Below are 18,550 nucleotides of genomic sequence, written 5' to 3'. Positions count from 1 at the left end.
CCGGCAGCGTGAGCTTACAGCAGCCATGCACAGCTGTCACCATCTCCAGATGTGACAGCTGTGCATGGGAGATCAGCGCAGGAACGTGGACAGGTAACTATTTTTTTTTTAGTAAACTAAGAATTAAATAAAATGGTGTTTTATTTCAAATAAATTATTTTTTTCTGGGTGTAGTGTGTTTTTTCTTTTTAACACTTTGTAGGTTAGTAATGGGGGTGTCATATAGACGGCCATCATTACTAACCTGGGCTTCATGGCAGCTGGCGCTGACATGAACCCCACCACTATTACCCCCTGCCACCGCACCAGGGCAGCGTGGAAGAGCGAGGCTAAGTGCCAGAATTGGCGCATCCTATGGATGCGCCATTTCTGGGGCGGCTGACGGCTGGTGTTTCTAGCCTGGGAGGGGGCCAATATTCATGGCACCCTTCCTGAGCTATTAATATCAGCCCCCAGCTGTCTGCCTAGCCTTTGCTAGCTATTAAAATAGAGGGGACCCCACGTCATTTTTTTTTGGGGGGTCCCCCATTTTAATAGCTAGTAAAGGCTAGGTATTCAGCTGGGGGCTGATATTAGTAGCCTGGGAAGCTCCGTGGGTTTTACCCCCTTCCCAGGCTTCAAACATCTGCCCCAGCCGTCTGCTTAACCTCCGCTAGAGACTAAAATTATGGGGGATCCCACGCCATTTTTTTTTTAAATAAATCCTTTATTTTAACACTAAATGACATTTGAGGACTTAATAAAGATGCAGTCCCTAAATTATTATTTATTTTTTAATAAATTTTTCCCAAAACTTTTGACGTGGGCTTCGCCATATTTTTGTATGCCAGCCAGGTACAGCATCCAGCTTCTATGAACGCGCCATTTTCCGGGGCGGCCGCGGACTGCAATTTTCAGCGGGGGGGGGAGGGCAAAAAGCTTGGGCCTCCCTGCGCTGCAGATTCCATCCCCCAGCTGCCTAGTTGTACCTGGCTGGACACAAAAATAAGGAGAAGCTCCACGTTTTTTTTTTTTTAATTATTTCATGAAATTCATGGAATAATTAAGAAAAAAAGGGCTTCCCTATATTGTTGTGTCCGGCTAGGTACAAATAGGCAGCTGGTGGTTGGGGGCAGCCCATTCCTGCCTGCTGTACCTGGCTGGACACAAATATAGTGTGAAGCCCCACGTCAATTTTTTTTTAATTATTTCAGGAAATTCATGAAATAATTAAAAAAAAATTATGTGGGGCTTCGCCCTATAATTGTGTCCAGCCAGGTACAGCAGGCAGGAACGGGCTGCCCCCAACCACCAGCTGCCTATTTGTACCTAGCCGGACACAACAATATAGGGAAGCCCTTTTTTTCTTAATTATTCCATGAATTTCATGAAATAATTAAAAAAAAAAATGTGTGGCGCTTCGCCCTATTTTTGTGTCCAGCCAGGTACAACTAGGCAGCTGGGGGCTGGAATCTGCAGCGCAGGGAGACCCAAGCTTTCTGGGTCCCACCCGCTGCAAATTGCAGTCCGCAGCCGCCCCGGAAAATGGCGCGTTCATAGAAGCGCCATCTTCTGGCGCTGTACCCAACTCATCCAGGGCCCTGGTGCGGTGGCTCACTGGGTAATAAAGGGGTTAAGGCCAGCTTGGCATTATCAGCTGGCCCTAAGCCCGAAATTCATGGGGTCACGCCAATATTAGACATGACCGCCATGAATTTCTAGTAAAGTATTTAAAAAAAACACAAACACCCAGAAAAAAGTCCTTTAATTGAAATAAAGACACAATTCTTTATTGTTCTAAATTAAACCATACTTACCGCCACACCCATTCCAGCTGAAGCCAACGATCTCCTGCAATAAAAGTAAAATAATAAAGCAACCTCATCCTTACCTTTCCATGGTTCCCAGGACAGCTTCAGCTCTGCTACATCGAGATGACAGGCTGGACCGCAGCAGAACGCTGCCATCCAGCCTGTCATCCCGCAGACACTGAGAAGCGCAGGCATGCTTGCGCTCCTCAGTGTCTTTCTGTGACGTCATCCAGATGAGCCGAGGTCATGTCCAATGAACTCAGCTCACCTCATGCACGTCACTGACAGCGTGGGAAAATTCTCCTGCACTCAGCGCTTCAGCGTGAGAATTCTCCCACGCTGTCAGTGACGTGCATGAGGTGCGCCGAGTTCATGGGACATGACCTCACCTCATGCACGTCACTGACAGCGTGGGAAAATTCTCACGCTGAAGCGCTGAGTGCAGGAGAATTCTCCCACGCTGTCAGTGACGTACATGAGGTGAGCCGAGTTCATTGTCGGCTCATCTGGATGCCGTCACAGCCAGACACTGAGGAGTGGAAGTATGCCTGCGCTTCTCAGTGTCTGCGGGATGACAGGCTGGATGGCAGCGTTCTGCTGCGGTCCAGCCTGTCATCTCGATGTAGCAGAGCTGGAGCCGTCGTGGGAGCCATGGAAAGGTAAGGATGAGGTTGCTTTATTATTTTTCTTTTATTGCAGGAGATCGTTGGCTTCAGCTGGAATGGGCGTGATGGTAAGTATGGTTTAATTTAGAACAATAAAGAATTGTGTGTTTATTTCAATTAAAGGACTTTTTTCTGGGTGTTTGTGTTTTTTTTAAATACTTTACTAGAAATTCATGGTGGTCATGTCTAATATTGGCGTGACCCCATGAATTTCGGGCTTAGGGCCAGCTGATAATGCCAAGCTGGCCTTAACCCCTTTATTACCCAGTGAGCCACCGCATCAGGGCCCTGGATGAGTTGGGTACAGCGCCAGAAGATGGCGCTTCTATGAACGCGCCATTTTCCGGGGCGGCTGCGGACTGCAATTTGCAGCGGGTGGGGCCCAGAAAGCTTGGGCCTCCCTGCGCTGCAGATTCCAGCCCCCAGCTGCCTAGTTGTACCTGGCTGGACACAAAAATAGGGCGAAGCTCCACGTTTTTTTTTTTTTAAATTCATGAAATTCATGGAATAATTCAGAAAAAAAGGGCTTCCCTATATTGTTGTGTCCGGCTAGGTACAAATAGGCTGCTGGTGGTTGGGGGCAGCCCATTCCTGCCTGCTGTACCTGACTGGACACAAATATAGGGCGAAGCCCCACATCAATTTTTTTAAATTATTTCATGAATTTCCTGAAATGATTTAAAAAAAATTGACGTGGGGCTTCGCACTATATTTGTGTCCAGCCAGGTACAGCAGGCAGGAACGGGCTGCCCCCAACCACCAGCTGCCTATTTGTACCTGGTTGGACACAACAATATAGGGAAGCCCTTTTTTTCTTAATTATTTCATGAATTTCATGAAATAATTAAAAAAAAAAAATACGTGAAGCTTCTCCCTATTTTTGTGTCCAGCCAGGTACAACTAGGCAGCTGGGGGATGGAATCTGCAGCGCAGGGAGGCCCAAGCTTTCTGCCCCCCCCCCTCCCCCCGCTGAAAATTGCAGTGCGCAGCCACCCCGGAAAATGGCGCGTTCATAGAAGCTGGATGCTGTACCTGGCTGGCATACAAAAATATGGCGAAGCCCACGTCAAAAGTTTTGGGAAAAATTAATTAAAAAATAAATAATAATTTAGGGACTGCATCTTTATTAACTCCTCAAATGTCATTTAGTGTTAAAATAAAGGACTTATTTTAAAAAAAATTGACGTGGGGCTTCGCCCTATATTTGTGTCCAGCCAGGTACAGCAGGCAGGAACAGGCTGCCCCCAACCACCAGCTGCCTATTTGTACCTGGCCGGACACAACAATATAGGGAAGCCCTTTTTTAAAAAAATTATTTCATGAAATAATTAAAAAAAAATTGACGTGGGGCTTCGCACTATATTTGTGTCCAGCCAGGTACAGCAGGCAGGAATGGGCTGCCCCCAACCACCAGCTGCCTATTTGTACCTGGTTGGACACAACAATATAGGGAAGCCCTTTTTTTCTTAATTATTCCATGAATTTCATGAAATAATTTTAAAAAAAAATGCGTGGGGCTTCGCCCTATTTTTGTGCCCAGCCAGATACAACTAGGCAGCTGGGGGCTGGAATTCGCAGCGCAGGGAGACCCAAGCTTTCTGGGCCCCACCCGCTGCAAATTGCAGTCCGCAGCCGCCCCAGAAAATGGCGCGTTCATAGAAGCGCCATCTTCTGGCGCTGTATCCAACTCATCCAGGGCCCTGGTGCGGTGGCTCACTGGGTAATAAAGGGGTTAAGGCCAGCTTGGCATTATCAGCTGGCCCTAAGCCCAAAATTCATGGGGTCACGCCAATATTAGACATGACCACCATGAATTTCTAGTAAAGTATTTAAAAAAACACAACACCCAGAAAAAAGTCCTTTAATTGAAATAAACACACAATTCTTTATTGTTCTAAATTAAACCATACTTACCACCACGCCCATTCCAGCTGAAGCCAACGATCTCCTGCAATAAAAGTAAAATAATAAAGCAACCTCATCCTTACCTTTCCATGGCTCCCACGACAGCTTCAGCTCTGCTACATCGAGATGACAGGCTGGACCGCAGCAGAACGCTGCCATCCATCCTGTCATCCCGCAGACACTGAGAAGCGCAGGCATACTTCCACTCCTCAGTGTCTGGCTGTGACGGCATCCAGATGAGCCGAGGTCATGTCCAATGAACTCCGCTCACTTCATGTACGTCACTGACAGCGTGGGAAAATTCTCCTGCACTCAGCACTTCAGCGTGAGAATTTTCCCACGCTGTCAGTGACGTGCATGAGGTGAGCTGAGTTCATTGGACATGACCTCACCTCATGTATGTCACTGACAGCGTGGGAGAATTCTCACGCTGAAGCGCTGAGTGCAGGAGAATTTTCCCACGCTGTCAGTGACGTGCATGAGGTGAGCTGAGTTCATTGGACATGAACTCGGCTCATCTGGATGACGTCACAGAGAGACACTGAGGAGCGCAAGCATGCCTGCGCTTCTCAGTGTCTGCGGGATGACAGGCTGGATGGCAGCTTTCTGCTGCGGTCCAGCCTGTCATCTCGATGTAGCAGAGCTGGAGCTGTCCTGGGAACCATCGAAAGGTAAGGATGAGGTTGCTTTATTATTTTTCTTTTATTGCAGGAGATCGTTGGCTTCAGCTGGAATGGGCGTGATGGTAAGTATGGTTTAATTTAGAACAATAAAGAATTGTGTCTTTATTTCAATTAAAGGACTTTACTCTGGGTGTTTGTGTTTTCTTTTAACTTTGACTATGGGGTTAGTAATGGGGGTGTCTTATAGACGCCTCTCCATTACTAACCTGGGCTTGATGTCAGCTGGCATTATAAGCTGACATCAACCCCAACCCTATTACCCCCTGCCACCGCACCAGGGCAGCGTGGAAGAGCGAGGCTAAGTGCCAGAATTGGCGCATCCTATGGATGCGCCATTTCTGGGGCGGCTGACGGCTGGTGTTTCTAGCCTGGGAGGGGGCCAATATTCATGGCACCCTTCCTGGGCTATTAATATCAGCCCCCAGCTGTCTGCCTAGCCTGTGCTAGCTATTAAATTAGGGGGGACCCCACGTCATTTTTTTGGGGGGGTCCCCCATTTTAATAGCTAGTAAAGGCTAGGTATTCAGCTGGGGGCTGATATTAGTAGCCTGGGAAGCTCCGTGGGTATTACCCCCTTCCCAGGCTTCAAACATTTGCCCCAGCTGTCTGCTTAACCTCCGCTAGAGCCTAAAATTAAGGGGAACCCCACGCCAATTTTTTTTTAAATAAATCCTTTATTTTAACACTAAATGACAAGTACAGTAATCAACACTGTCACTGTACTTCATATATATGTGACTGACATGTTTCTATCTATCTAATCTATGTGTGATTCTCTATTCCTTCTATTCTAAATTGTCGGGTACAGATGCTGAATTGCCGGCCGGCTTTCTTAAAGAGACGGTGCATGAAAACACTATTATTTTTTTAAATAAATCCTTTACACTAAATGACAAGTTCTGTAAGCAACACTGTCACTGTACTTCTTATATATGTGACTGACATGTTTCTATCTATCTAATCTATGTGTGAAGCTCTATTCTGTCTGTTATAAATTGTCGGGTACAGATGCTGAATTGCCGGCCGGCTTTTTTAAAGAGACGGTGCACGAAAACACTAATATTTTTTTTAATAAATCCTTTACACTAAATGACAAGTACAGTAAGCAACACTGTCACTGTACTTCATATATATGTGACTGACATGTTTCTATCTATCTAATCTATGTGTGAAGCTCTATTCTTTCTGTTGTAAATTGTCGGGTACCGGTGAATGCCGCTGATGAATTGCCGGCTTTTCATGTCATTCTACATTATTCTTAGTTGTTTTACTTCATGTAGAATTAACCTACAAGGAAAGAAAGGGTTTATTTTCATTCCGATATTTGTGTCCCATTGACTTGCATTGGTTTCCGGTATCGGAATCGGCGATATCCGATACTTTTTGGGTATCGGCCCGATCCAATCCGATACGATATTTCCTGATATCGGAAGGTATCGCTCAACACTAGTGGTGAGATAAGCTGCACAATATAATTGACCTTTCAGTATATTGTTGCACACACACCATCTATTTAGCAAATGCCCTTGTTATCAACAGCAGCCTTTTAAACTCACCTGAGCTAACAGGTATGTGAGCTGGTTACTCTGCTGCGCTTAAAATTTCTTTTTTGGTTTGCTACAATGCCTTTTCTGAAACGTTGTCTCCCTCTGCTGGAACACTGACTTCTTTCATTTAATGCCTGCAGACTATAAAAGAGAAACCAACCCAAAAAGTTTGGTTGATTAGTCTGTGGCATTCTTTTAAACTGTTGCTTATGGCGGTCTCTGTGAGCTTCTCAGTGACATTCAGCCATCCAGGTATCCCGCCTGCAGTAGACGGAATGTGGCAATGGAACGCTGGCTGCGCGTGTCATAATAGGCTCTGAGCCTTTATATACCTGCGCACTGCAGCAGCCACCTTCAGTCTGCTGCTGGACAGCCAGCAGCAGCAGCAGCAGGAGAGGTAATTAATCAGCAACCCTCCTGCTAAGGGTAGACAGCTGCTCGTTCCACCCCCCCCCCGCCTTAATTGGTTCTCCTCCCTTCCAACGGTGTTGAGGCGGGTGGGAACAGCCGGGGGTTGAGGGTACTGTGCTAAAAGAGGTGGAGTTATGCAGATCTAAAACGCGTGGATTGCAGCAGCAGCAAGCCGAAAAGTGCAGGCATGTGAGGGATCTAGAGGTTGACAGCATGTCTTCTTAACGGGAGTCCAGGTGGCCATCTCCACAAATGGACTTTTCAGAATCCTTGGGTGGCACCGTAGTCGGAAACCAATTCTGGTTATCGCTTCTCGGCCTTTTGGCTAAGATCAAGTGTAGTATCTGTTCTTATCAGTTTAATATCTGATACGTCCCCTATCTGGGGACCATATATTAAATGGATTTTTAGAACAGGGAGATGGAAAAAGAGCTTGCTCTGTCCACTCCACGCATTGACCTGGTATTGCAGTATCTCCAGGACCGGTGCACCCCTTCTTTAATGCAGTTTCTAAAATCAGAAAGAATTGAATTCAATGCTTTTTGTTCATTTTGCTTGTTTGTCGGATTTTGGGATGGACTCTTTGGCTTTGCTTTTCTTCTCCTCATTGGATTTTTCATGTTAAAAGTTGCAGAAGCCAGATGACAAGCTCATTTTGGTTCAACTTCAGCAACTGTGCATTGCATTGCCATGTAATGTAATGTAATGCAATGCTATCTATCTAGCTCTCCCTCTATACTTCCTTTTGGATAAACAGACATATTAGGCAAGCATTTTGGAGCTTTCACCTAAATAACTACAGGTGGTGAGATAAGCTGCACAATATAATTGACCTTTCAGTATATTGTTGCACACACACCATCTATTTAGCAAATGCCCTTGTTATCAACAGCAGCCTTTTAAACTCACCTGAGCTAACAGGTATGTGAGCTGGTTACTCTGCTGCGCTTAAAATTTCTTTTTTGGTTTGCTACAATGCCTTTTCTGAAACGTTGTCTCCCTCTGCTGGAACACTGACTTCTTTCATTTAATGCCTGCAGACTATAAAAGAGAAACCAACCCAAAAAGTTTGGTTGATTAGTCTGTGGCATTCTTTTAAACTGTTGCTTATGGCGGTCTCTGTGAGCTTCTCAGTGACATTCAGCCATCCAGGTATCCCGCCTGCAGTAGACGGAATGTGGCAATGGAACGCTGGCTGCGCGTGTCATAATAGGCTCTGAGCCTTTATATACCTGCGCACAGCAGCAGCCACCTTCAGTCTGCTGCTGGACAGCCAGCAGCAGCAGCAGCAGGAGAGGTAATTAATCAGCAACCCTCCTGCTAAGGGTAGACAGCTGCTCGTTCCACCCCCCCCCGCCTTAATTGGTTCTCCTCCCTTCCAACGGTGTTGAGGCGGGTGGGAACAGCCGGGGGTTGAGGGTACTGTGCTAAAAGAGGTGGAGTTATGCAGATCTAAAACGCGTGGATTGCAGCAGCAGCAAGCCGAAAAGTGCAGGCATGTGAGGGATCTAGAGGTTGACAGCATGTCTTCTTAACGGGAGTCCAGGTGGCCATCTCCACAAATGGACTTTTCAGAATCCTTGGGTGGCACCGTAGTCGGAAACCAATTCTGGTTATCGCTTCTCGGCCTTTTGGCTAAGATCAAGTGTAGTATCTGTTCTTATCAGTTTAATATCTGATACGTCCCCTATCTGGGGACCATATATTAAATGGATTTTTAGAACAGGGAGATGGAAAAAGAGCTTGCTCTGTCCACTCCACGCATTGACCTGGTATTGCAGTATCTCCAGGACCGGTGCACCCCTTCTTTAATGCAGTTTCTAAAATCAGAAAGAATTGAATTCAATGCTTTTTGTTCATTTTGCTTGTTTGTCGGATTTTGGGATGGACTCTTTGGCTTTGCTTTTCTTCTCCTCATTGGATTTTTCATGTTAAAAGTTGCAGAAGCCAGATGACAAGCTCATTTTGGTTCAACTTCAGCAACTGTGCATTGCATTGCCATGTAATGTAATGTAATGCAATGCTATCTATCTAGCTCTCCCTCTATACTTCCTTTTGGATAAACAGACATATTAGGCAAGCATTTTGGAGCTTTCACCTAAATAACTACAGGTGGTGAGATAAGCTGCACAATATAATTGACCTTCCAGTATATTGTTGCACACACACCATCTATTTAGCAAATGCCCTTGTTATCAACAGCAGCCTTTTAAACTCACCTGAGCTAACAGGTATGTGAGCTGGTTACTCTGCTGCGCTTAAATTTTCTTTTTTGGTTTGCTACAATGCCTTTTCTGAAACGTTGTCTCCCTCTGCTGGAACACTGACTTCTTTCATTTAATGCCTGCAGACTATAAAAGAGAAACCAACCCAAAAAGTTTGGTTGATTAGTCTGTGGCATTCTTTTAAACTGTTGCTTATGGCGGTCTCTGTGAGCTTCTCAGTGACATTCAGCCATCCAGGTATCCTGCCTGCAGTAGACGGAATGTGGCAATGGAACGCTGGCTGCGCGTGTCATAATAGGCTCTGAGCCTTTATATACCTGCGCACAGCAGCAGCCACCTTCAGTCTGCTGCTGGACAGCCAGCAGCAGCAGCAGCAGGAGAGGTAATTAATCAGCAACCCTCCTGCTAAGGGTAGACAGCTGCTCGTTCCACCCCCCCCCCGCCTTAATTGGTTCTCCTCCCTTCCAACGGTGTTGAGGCGGGTGGGAACAGCCGGGGGTTGAGGGTACTGTGCTAAAAGAGGTGGAGTTATGCAGATCTAAAACGCGTGGATTGCAGCAGCAGCAAGCCGAAAAGTGCAGGCATGTGAGGGATCTAGAGGTTGACAGCATGTCTTCTTAACGGGAGTCCAGGTGGCCATCTCCACAAATGGACTTTTCAGAATCCTTGGGTGGCACCGTAGTCGGAAACCAATTCTGGTTATCGCTTCTCGGCCTTTTGGCTAAGATCAAGTGTAGTATCTGTTCTTATCAGTTTAATATCTGATACGTCCCCTATCTGGGGACCATATATTAAATGGATTTTTTGAACAGGGAGATGGAAAAAGAGCTTGCTCTGTCCACTCCACGCATTGACCTGGTATTGCAGTATCTCCAGGACCGGTGCACCCCTTCTTTAATGCAGTTTCTAAAATCAGAAAGAATTGAATTCAATGCTTTTTGTTCATTTTGCTTGTTTGTCGGATTTTGGGATGTACTCTTTGGCTTTGCTTTTCTTCTCCTCATTGGATTTTTCATGTTAAAAGTTGCAGAAGCCAGATGACAAGCTCATTTTGGTTCAACTTCAGCAACTGTGCATTGCATTGCCATGTAATGTAATGTAATGCAATGCTATCTATCTAGCTCTCCCTCTATACTTCCTTTTGGATAAACAGACATATTAGGCAAGCATTTTGGAGCTTTCACCTAAATAACTACAGGTGGTGAGATAAGCTGCACAATATAATTGACCTTTCAGTATATTGTTGCACACACACCATCTATTTAGCAAATGCCCTTGTTATCAACAGCAGCCTTTTAAACTCACCTGAGCTAACAGGTATGTGAGCTGGTTACTCTGCTGCGCTTAAAATTTCTTTTTTGGTTTGCTACAATGCCTTTTCTGAAACGTTGTCTCCCTCTGCTGGAACACTGACTTCTTTCATTTAATGCCTGCAGACTATAAAAGAGAAACCAACCCAAAAAGTTTGGTTGATTAGTCTGTGGCATTCTTTTAAACTGTTGCTTATGGCGGTCTCTGTGAGCTTCTCAGTGACATTCAGCCATCCAGGTATCCCGCCTGCAGTAGACGGAATGTGGCAATGGAACGCTGGCTGCGCGTGTCATAATAGGCTCTGAGCCTTTATATACCTGCGCACAGCAGCAGCCACCTTCAGTCTGCTGCTGGACAGCCAGCAGCAGCAGCAGCAGGAGAGGTAATTAATCAGCAACCCTCCTGCTAAGGGTAGACAGCTGCTCGTTCCACCCCCCCCCCCGCCTTAATTGGTTCTCCTCCCTTCCAACGGTGTTGAGGCGGGTGGGAACAGCCGGGGGTTGAGGGTACTGTGCTAAAAGAGGTGGAGTTATGCAGATCTAAAACGCGTGGATTGCAGCAGCAGCAAGCCGAAAAGTGCAGGCATGTGAGGGATCTAGAGGTTGACAGCATGTCTTCTTAACGGGAGTCCAGGTGGCCATCTCCACAAATGGACTTTTCAGAATCCTTGGGTGGCACCGTAGTCGGAAACCAATTCTGGTTATCGCTTCTCGGCCTTTTGGCTAAGATCAAGTGTAGTATCTGTTCTTATCAGTTTAATATCTGATACGTCCCCTATCTGGGGACCATATATTAAATGGATTTTTAGAACAGGGAGATGGAAAAAGAGCTTGCTCTGTCCACTCCACGCATTGACCTGGTATTGCAGTATCTCCAGGACCGGTGCACCCCTTCTTTAATGCAGTTTCTAAAATCAGAAAGAATTGAATTCAATGCTTTTTGTTCATTTTGCTTGTTTGTCGGATTTTGGGATGGACTCTTTGGCTTTGCTTTTCTTCTCCTCATTGGATTTTTCATGTTAAAAGTTGCAGAAGCCAGATGACAAGCTCATTTTGGTTCAACTTCAGCAACTGTGCATTGCATTGCCATGTAATGTAATGTAATGCAATGCTATCTATCTAGCTCTCCCTCTATACTTCCTTTTGGATAAACAGACATATTAGGCAAGCATTTTGGAGCTTTCACCTAAATAACTACAGGTGGTGAGATAAGCTGCACAATATAATTGACCTTTCAGTATATTGTTGCACACACACCATCTATTTAGCAAATGCCCTTGTTATCAACAGCAGCCTTTTAAACTCACCTGAGCTAACAGGTATGTGAGCTGGTTACTCTGCTGCGCTTAAAATTTCTTTTTTGGTTTGCTACAATGCCTTTTCTGAAACGTTGTCTCCCTCTGCTGGAACACTGACTTCTTTCATTTAATGCCTGCAGACTATAAAAGAGAAACCAACCCAAAAAGTTTGGTTGATTAGTCTGTGGCATTCTTTTAAACTGTTGCTTATGGCGGTCTCTGTGAGCTTCTCAGTGACATTCAGCCATCCAGGTATCCCGCCTGCAGTAGACGGAATGTGGCAATGGAACGCTGGCTGCGCGTGTCATAATAGGCTCTGAGCCTTTATATACCTGCGCACAGCAGCAGCCACCTTCAGTCTGCTGCTGGACAGCCAGCAGCAGCAGCAGCAGGAGAGGTAATTAATCAGCAACCCTCCTGCTAAGGGTAGACAGCTGCTCGTTCCACCCCCCCCCCGCCTTAATTGGTTCTCCTCCCTTCCAACGGTGTTGAGTCGGGTGGGAACAGCCGGGGGTTGAGGGTACTGTGCTAAAAGAGGTGGAGTTATGCAGATCTAAAACGCGTGGATTGCAGCAGCAGCAAGCCGAAAAGTGCAGGCATGTGAGGGATCTAGAGGTTGACAGCATGTCTTCTTAACGGGAGTCCAGGTGGCCATCTCCACAAATGGACTTTTCAGAATCCTTGGGTGGCACCGTAGTCGGAAACCAATTCTGGTTATTGCTTCTCGGCCTTTTGGCTAAGATCAAGTGTAGTATCTGTTCTTATCAGTTTAATATCTGATACGTCCCCTATCTGGGGACCATATATTAAATGGATTTTTAGAACAGGGAGATGGAAAAAGAGCTTGCTCTGTCCACTCCACGCATTGACCTGGTATTGCAGTATCTCCAGGACCGGTGCACCCCTTCTTTAATGCAGTTTCTAAAATCAGAAAGAATTGAATTCAATGCTTTTTGTTCATTTTGCTTGTTTGTCGGATTTTGGGATGGACTCTTTGGCTTTGCTTTTCTTCTCCTCATTGGATTTTTCATGTTAAAAGTTGCAGAAGCCAGATGACAAGCTCATTTTGGTTCAACTTCAGCAACTGTGCATTGCATTGCCATGTAATGTAATGTAATGCAATGCTATCTATCTAGCTCTCCCTCTATACTTCCTTTTGGATAAACAGACATATTAGGCAAGCATTTTGGAGCTTTCACCTAAATAACTACAGGTGGTGAGATAAGCTGCACAATATAATTGACCTTTCAGTATATTGTTGCACACACACCATCTATTTAGCAAATGCCCTTGTTATCAACAGCAGCCTTTTAAACTCACCTGAGCTAACAGGTATGTGAGCTGGTTACTCTGCTGCGCTTAAAATTTCTTTTTTGGTTTGCTACAATGCCTTTTCTGAAACGTTGTCTCCCTCTGCTGGAACACTGACTTCTTTCATTTAATGCCTGCAGACTATAAAAGAGAAACCAACCCAAAAAGTTTGGTTGATTAGTCTGTGGCATTCTTTTAAACTGTTGCTTATGGCGGTCTCTGTGAGCTTCTCAGTGACATTCAGCCATCCAGGTATCCCGCCTGCAGTAGACGGAATGTGGCAATGGAACGCTGGCTGCGCGTGTCATAATAGGCTCTGAGCCTTTATATACCTGCGCACAGCAGCAGCCACCTTCAGTCTGCTGCTGGACAGCCAGCAGCAGCAGCAGCAGGAGAGGTAATTAATCAGCAACCCTCCTGCTAAGGGTAGACAGCTGCTCGTTCCACCCCCCCCCCGCCTTAATTGGTTCTCCTCCCTTCCAACGGTGTTGAGGCGGGTGGGAACAGCCAGGGGTTGAGGGTACTGTGCTAAAAGAGGTGGAGTTATGCAGATCTAAAACGCGTGGATTGCAGCAGCAGCAAGCCGAAAAGTGCAGGCATGTGAGGGATCTAGAGGTTGACAGCATGTCTTCTTAACGGGAGTCCAGGTGGCCATCTCCACAAATGGACTTTTCAGAATCCTTGGGTGGCACCGTAGTCGGAAACCAATTCTGGTTATCGCTTCTCGGCCTTTTGGCTAAGATCAAGTGTAGTATCTGTTCTTATCAGTTTAATATCTGATACGTCCCCTATCTGGGGACCATATATTAAATGGATTTTTAGAACAGGGAGATGGAAAAAGAGCTTGCTCTGTCCACTCCACGCATTGACCTGGTATTGCAGTATCTCCAGGACCGGTGCACCCCTTCTTTAATGCAGTTTCTAAAATCAGAAAGAATTGAATTCAATGCTTTTTGTTCATTTTGCTTGTTTGTCGGATTTTGGGATGGACTCTTTGGCTTTGCTTTTCTTCTCCTCATTGGATTTTTCATGTTAAAAGTTGCAGAAGCCAGATGACAAGCTCATTTTGGTTCAACTTCAGCAACTGTGCATTGCATTGCCATGTAATGTAATGTAATGCAATGCTATCTATCTAGCTCTCCCTCTATGCTTCCTTTTGGATAAACAGACATATTAGGCAAGCATTTTGGAGCTTTCACCTAAATAACTACAGGTGGTGAGATAAGCTGCACAATATAATTGACCTTTCAGTATATTGTTGCACACACACCATCTATTTAGCAAATGCCCTTGTTATCAACAGCAGCCTTTTAAACTCACCTGAGCTAACAGGTATGTGAGCTGGTTACTCTGCTGCGCTTAAAATTTCTTTTTTGGTTTGCTACAATGCCTTTTCTGAAACGTTGTCTCCCTCTGCTGGAACACTGACTTCTTTCATTTAATGCCTGCAGACTATAAAAGAGAAACCAACCCAAAAAGTTTGGTTGATTAGTCTGTGGCATTCTTTTAAACTGTTGCTTATGGCGGTCTCTGTGAGCTTCTCAGTGACATTCAGCCATCCAGGTATCCCGCCTGCAGTAGACGGAATGTGGCAATGGAACGCTGGCTGCGCGTGTCATAATAGGCTCTGAGCCTTTATATACCTGCGCACAGCAGCAGCCACCTTCAGTCTGCTGCTGGACAGCCAGCAGCAGCAGCAGCAGGAGAGGTAATTAATCAGCAACCCTCCTGCTAAGGGTAGACAGCTGCTCGTTCCACCCCCCCCCCCCGCCTTAATTGGTTCTCCTCCCTTCCAACGGTGTTGAGGCGGGTGGGAACAGCCGGGGGTTGAGGGTACTGTGCTAAAAGAGGTGGAGTTATGCAGATCTAAAACGCGTGGATTGCAGCAGCAGCAAGCCGAAAAGTGCAGGCATGTGAGGGATCTAGAGGTTGACAGCATGTCTTCTTAACGGGAGTCCAGGTGGCCATCTCCACAAATGGACTTTTCAGAATCCTTGGGTGGCACCGTAGTCGGAAACCAATTCTGGTTATCGCTTCTCGGCCTTTTGGCTAAGATCAAGTGTAGTATCTGTTCTTATCAGTTTAATATCTGATACGTCCCCTATCTGGGGACCATATATTAAATGGATTTTTAGAACAGGGAGATGGAAAAAGAGCTTGCTCTGTCCACTCCACGCATTGACCTGGTATTGCAGTATCTCCAGGACCGGTGCACCCCTTCTTTAATGCAGTTTCTAAAATCAGAAAGAATTGAATTCAATGCTTTTTGTTCATTTTGCTTGTTTGTCGGATTTTGGGATGGACTCTTTGGCTTTGCTTTTCTTCTCCTCATTGGATTTTTCATGTTAAAAGTTGCAGAAGCCAGATGACAAGCTCATTTTGGTTCAACTTCAGCAACTGTGCATTGCATTGCCATGTAATGTAATGTAATGCAATGCTATCTATCTAGCTCTCCCTCTATACTTCCTTTTGGATAAACAGACATATTAGGCAAGCATTTTGGAGCTTTCACCTAAATAACTACAGGTGGTGAGATAAGCTGCACAATATAATTGACCTTTCAGTATATTGTTGCACACACACCATCTATTTAGCAAATGCCCTTGTTATCAACAGCAGCCTTTTAAACTCACCTGAGCTAACAGGTATGTGAGCTGGTTACTCTGCTGCGCTTAAAATTTCTTTTTTGGTTTGCTACAATGCCTTTTCTGAAACGTTGTCTCCCTCTGCTGGAACACTGACTTCTTTCATTTAATGCCTGCAGACTATAAAAGAGAAACCAACCCAAAAAGTTTGGTTGATTAGTCTGTGGCATTCTTTTAAACTGTTGCTTATGGCGGTCTCTGTGAGCTTCTCAGTGACATTCAGCCATCCAGGTATCCCGCCTGCAGTAGACGGAATGTGGCAATGGAACGCTGGCTGCGCGTGTCATAATAGGCTCTGAGCCTTTATATACCTGCGCACAGCAGCAGCCACCTTCAGTCTGCTGCTGGACAGCCAGCAGCAGCAGCAGCAGGAGAGGTAATTAATCAGCAACCCTCCTGCTAAGGGTAGACAGCTGCTCGTTCCACCCCCCCCCCGCCTTAATTGGTTCTCCACCCTTCCAACGGTGTTGAGGCGGGTGGGAACAGCCGGGGGTTGAGGGTACTGTGCTAAAAGAGGTGGAGTTATGCAGATCTAAAACGCGTGGATTGCAGCAGCAGCAAGCCGAAAAGTGCAGGCATGTGAGGGATCTAGAGGTTGACAGCATGTCTTCTTAACGGGAGTCCAGGTGGCCATCTCCACAAATGGACTTTTCAGAATCCTTGGGTGGCACCGTAGTCGGAAACCAATTCTGGTTATCGCTTCTCGGCCTTTTGGCTAAGATCAAGTGTAGTATCTGTTCTTATCAGTTTAATATCTGATACGTCCCCTATCTGGGGACCATATATTAAATGGATTTTTAGAACAGGGAGATGGAAAAAGAGCTTGCTCTGTCCACTCCACGCATTGACCTGGTATTGCAGTATCTCCAGGACCGGTGCACCCCTTCTTTAATGCAGTTTCTAAAATCAGAAAGAATTGAATTCAATGCTTTTTGTTCATTTTGCTTGTTTGTCGGATTTTGGGATGGACTCTTTGGCTTTGCTTTTCTTCTCCTCATTGGATTTTTCATGTTAAAAGTTGCAGAAGCCAGATGACAAGCTCATTTTGGTTCAACTTCAGCAACTGTGCATTGCATTGCCATGTAATGTAATGTAATGCAATGCTATCTATCTAGCTCTCCCTCTATACTTCCTTTTGGATAAACAGACATATTAGGCAAGCATTTTGGAGCTTTCACCTAAATAACTACAGGTGGTGAGATAAGCTGCACAATATAATTGACCTTTCAGTATATTGTTGCACACACACCATCTATTTAGCAAATGCCCTTGTTATCAACAGCAGCCTTTTAAACTCACCTGAGCTAACAGGTATGTGAGCTGGTTACTCTGCTGCGCTTAAAATTTCTTTTTTGGTTTGCTACAATGCCTTTTCTGAAACGTTGTCTCCCTCTGCTGGAACACTGACTTCTTTCATTTAATGCCTGCAGACTATAAAAGAGAAACCAACCCAAAAAGTTTGGTTGATTAGTCTGTGGCATTCTTCTAAACTGTTGCTTATGGCGGTCTCTGTGAGCTTCTCAGTGACATTCAGCCATCCAGGTATCCCGCCTGCAGTAGACGGAATGTGGCAATGGAACGCTGGCTGCGCGTGTCATAATAGGCTCTGAGCCTTTATATACCTGCGCACAGCAGCAGCCACCTTCAGTCTGCTGCTGGACAGCCAGCAGCAGCAGCAGCAGGAGAGGAAATTAATCAGCAACCCTCCTGCTAAGGGTAGACAGCTGCTCGTTCCACCCCCCCCCCCGCCTTAATTGGTTCTCCACCCTTCCAACGGTGTTGAGGCGGGTGGGAACAGCCGGGGGTTGAGGGTACTGTGCTAAAAGAGGTGGAGTTATGCAGATCTAAAACGCGTGGATTGCAGCAGCAGCAAGCCGAAAAGTGCAGGCATGTGAGGGATCTAGAGGTTGACAGCATGTCTTCTTAACGGGAGTCCAGGTGGCCATCTCCACAAATGGACTTTTCAGAATCCTTGGGTGGCACCGTAGTCGGAAACCAATTCTGGTTATCGCTTCTCGGCCTTTTGGCTAAGATCAAGTGTAGTATCTGTTCTTATCAGTTTAATATCTGATACGTCCCCTATCTGGGGACCATATATTAAATGGATTTTTAGAACAGGGAGATGGAAAAAGAGCTTGCTCTGTCCACTCCACGCATTGACCTGGTATTGCAGTATCTCCAGGACCGGTGCACCCCTTCTTTAATGCAGTTTCTAAAATCAGAAAGAATTGAATTCAATGCTTTTTGTTCATTTTGCTTGTTTGTCGGATTTTGGGATGGACTCTTTGGCTTTGCTTTTCTTCTCCTCATTGGATTTTTCATGTTAAAAGTTGCAGAAGCCAGATGACAAGCTCATTTTGGTTCAACTTCAGCAACTGTGCATTGCATTGCCATGTAATGTAATGTAATGCAATGCTATCTATCTAGCTCTCCCTCTATACTTCCTTTTGGATAAACAGACATATTAGGCAAGCATTTTGGAGCTTTCACCTAAATAACTACAGGTGGTGAGATAAGCTGCACAATATAATTGACCTTTCAGTATATTGTTGCACACACACCATCTATTTAGCAAATGCCCTTGTTATCAACAGCAGCCTTTTAAACTCACCTGAGCTAACAGGTATGTGAGCTGGTTACTCTGCTGCGCTTAAAATTTCTTTTTTGGTTTGCTACAATGCCTTTTCTGAAACGTTGTCTCCCTCTGCTGGAACACTGACTTCTTTCATTTAATGCCTGCAGCCTATAAAAGAGAAACCA

At 45.5% G+C, this 18,550-nt stretch overlaps 9 non-coding genes across 9 annotated transcripts; all 9 read left to right on the top strand.

The window, feature by feature from the left end:
* The first annotated feature begins 7,306 nt into the window (after positions 1-7,306).
* LOC141242918 (U2 spliceosomal RNA) lies at positions 7,307-7,497 on the top strand. The gene has a single exon (XR_012307272.1). It is a non-coding gene; the product is annotated as a U2 spliceosomal RNA (small nuclear RNA).
* A 1,119-nt stretch (positions 7,498-8,616) lies between these two features.
* LOC141242917 (U2 spliceosomal RNA) lies at positions 8,617-8,807 on the top strand. Its single transcript, XR_012307271.1, has one exon. It is a non-coding gene; the product is annotated as a U2 spliceosomal RNA (small nuclear RNA).
* A 1,120-nt stretch (positions 8,808-9,927) lies between these two features.
* On the top strand, positions 9,928-10,118 carry LOC141242829 (U2 spliceosomal RNA). Its single transcript, XR_012307189.1, has one exon. It is a non-coding gene; the product is annotated as a U2 spliceosomal RNA (small nuclear RNA).
* Positions 10,119-11,239: 1,121 nt separating this feature from the next.
* On the top strand, positions 11,240-11,430 carry LOC141242916 (U2 spliceosomal RNA). The gene has a single exon (XR_012307270.1). It is a non-coding gene; the product is annotated as a U2 spliceosomal RNA (small nuclear RNA).
* A 1,120-nt stretch (positions 11,431-12,550) lies between these two features.
* On the top strand, positions 12,551-12,741 carry LOC141242925 (U2 spliceosomal RNA). The gene has a single exon (XR_012307279.1). It is a non-coding gene; the product is annotated as a U2 spliceosomal RNA (small nuclear RNA).
* Positions 12,742-13,861: 1,120 nt separating this feature from the next.
* On the top strand, positions 13,862-14,052 carry LOC141242915 (U2 spliceosomal RNA). Its single transcript, XR_012307269.1, has one exon. It is a non-coding gene; the product is annotated as a U2 spliceosomal RNA (small nuclear RNA).
* Positions 14,053-15,174: 1,122 nt separating this feature from the next.
* On the top strand, positions 15,175-15,365 carry LOC141242914 (U2 spliceosomal RNA). Its single transcript, XR_012307268.1, has one exon. It is a non-coding gene; the product is annotated as a U2 spliceosomal RNA (small nuclear RNA).
* Positions 15,366-16,485: 1,120 nt separating this feature from the next.
* LOC141242911 (U2 spliceosomal RNA) lies at positions 16,486-16,676 on the top strand. Its single transcript, XR_012307266.1, has one exon. It is a non-coding gene; the product is annotated as a U2 spliceosomal RNA (small nuclear RNA).
* A 1,121-nt stretch (positions 16,677-17,797) lies between these two features.
* Positions 17,798-17,988, top strand: LOC141242910 (U2 spliceosomal RNA). Its single transcript, XR_012307265.1, has one exon. It is a non-coding gene; the product is annotated as a U2 spliceosomal RNA (small nuclear RNA).
* The last annotated feature ends 562 nt before the right edge of the window (positions 17,989-18,550 follow it).

The sequence above is a fragment of the Phyllobates terribilis genome, unplaced genomic scaffold (genome assembly GCF_046119375.1).
Source record: "Phyllobates terribilis strain yellow unplaced genomic scaffold, ASM4611937v1 Scaffold_1090__1_contigs__length_425415, whole genome shotgun sequence".
In the NCBI taxonomy this organism is placed as follows: domain Eukaryota; kingdom Metazoa; phylum Chordata; class Amphibia; order Anura; family Dendrobatidae; genus Phyllobates; species Phyllobates terribilis.
The sequence above is the reverse complement of the archived record's forward strand: the minus strand, read 5'-3'. Positions and strand labels throughout refer to the sequence as shown.